The sequence below is a fragment of the Salmo salar genome, chromosome 04 (genome assembly GCF_965601325.2).
Source record: "Salmo salar chromosome 04, fSalSal1, whole genome shotgun sequence".
Taxonomy (NCBI): domain Eukaryota; kingdom Metazoa; phylum Chordata; class Actinopteri; order Salmoniformes; family Salmonidae; genus Salmo; species Salmo salar.
In genome coordinates, this window is record NC_138294.1 from 3,465,001 (window position 1) to 3,466,518 (window position 1,518).

Below are 1,518 nucleotides of genomic sequence, written 5' to 3' on the forward strand. Positions count from 1 at the left end.
CTCCTCCATGTTTCTCTACCTCCTGTTAAACTGTTTATGTAGACGTCCTCCTCCTCCATGTTTCTCTACCACCTGTTAAACTGTTGATATAGACAGCTGTAGACGTCCTCCTCCATGTTTCTCTACCACCTGTTATAGACAGCTGTAGACGTCCTCCTCCTCCATGTTTCTCTACCTCATGTTAAACTGTTTATGTAGACGTCCTCCTCCTCCATGTTTCTCTACCACCTGTTAAACTGTTGATATAGACAGCTGTAGACGTCCTCCTCCTCCTCCATGTTTCTCTACCTCCTGTTAAACTGTTTATGTAGACGTCCTCCTCCTCCATGTTTCTCTACCACCTGTTAAACTGTTGATATAGACAGCTGTAGACGTCCTCCTCCATGTTTCTCTACCACCTGTTATAGACAGCTGTAGACATCCTCCTCCTCCTCCATGTTTCTCTACCACCTGTTAAACTGTTCATATAGACAGCTGTAGACGTCCTCCTCCATGTTTCTCTACCACCTGTTATAGACAGCTGTAGACGTCCTCCTCCTCCATGTTTCTCTACCACCTGTTAAACTGTTGATATAGACAGCAGTAGACGTCCTCCTCCTCCATGTTTCTCTACCACCTGTTAAACTGTTGATATAGACAGCTGTAGACCATTTAGTTATTTTTAACATAAGCACTCTACATATCTGCATTGAAGCTTGTTTTCCATTAATTCATTCATGTCGACGATTTTAAAAATGTGAATATTAAATATATTTTTGCTCTTGTGGAGGAGTGTGACTGTCTGAAATATTACAAAGTTAACAATGAATATAGTCCATAGAGATGGAAGGAGGGCTCATCTTTGAATCTGTGCCATAGAGCACCACAGTGGAGGTGTCATAATACCCATAAAACCCAGCGGTCAAACAGGGAAATGGTTCCAATCGTTTTTCCACCATTCAATCAATCAAATGTATTTATATAGCCCTTTTTACATCAGCCGATGTCACAAAGTGCTGTACAGAAAACCAGCCTAAAACCCCAAACAGCAAGCAATGCAGATGTAGAAGCACGGTGGATGGGGAAAAACTCCCTAGAAAGGCCAGAACCTAGGAAGAAACCTAGAGAGGAACCAGGCTCTGAAGGGTGGCCAGTCCTCTTTTGGCGGTGCCGGGTGGAGATTATGACAGAACATGGCCAAGATGTTCAAATGTTCATAGATGACCAGCAGGGTCAGATAATAATAATCACAGTGGTTGTAGAGGGTGTAACAAGTCAGCACCTCAGGAGTAAATGTCAGTTGGCTTTTCATAGCCGATCATTCAGAGTTAGAGACAGCAGGGAGAGCGAGTCGAAAACAGCAGGTCCGGGACAAGGTAGCATGTCCAGTGAACAGGTCAGGGTTTCATAGCCGCAGGCAGAACAGTTGAAACTGGAGCAGCAGCACAACCAGTTGGACTGGGGACAACAAGGAGTCATCAGGCCAGGTAGTCCTGAGGCATGGTCCTAGGGCTCAGGTTTTTTTGGTTGTTTTCTTAG

At 44.4% G+C, this 1,518-nt stretch overlaps 1 protein-coding gene across 1 annotated transcript in view; it reads left to right on the top strand.

Annotated features, from left to right (window-relative positions):
* LOC123732427 (WD repeat-containing protein 19) overlaps positions 1 to 766 on the top strand; it is a 60,864-nt gene extending 60,098 nt beyond the window's left edge. The window contains 1 exon segment of the mRNA XM_082974002.1: positions 1 to 766. This exon segment is cut by the window's left edge and continues 2,197 nt beyond it. The gene's annotated coding sequence lies outside the window, so the exon portion shown is untranslated.
* The last annotated feature ends 752 nt before the right edge of the window (positions 767 to 1,518 follow it).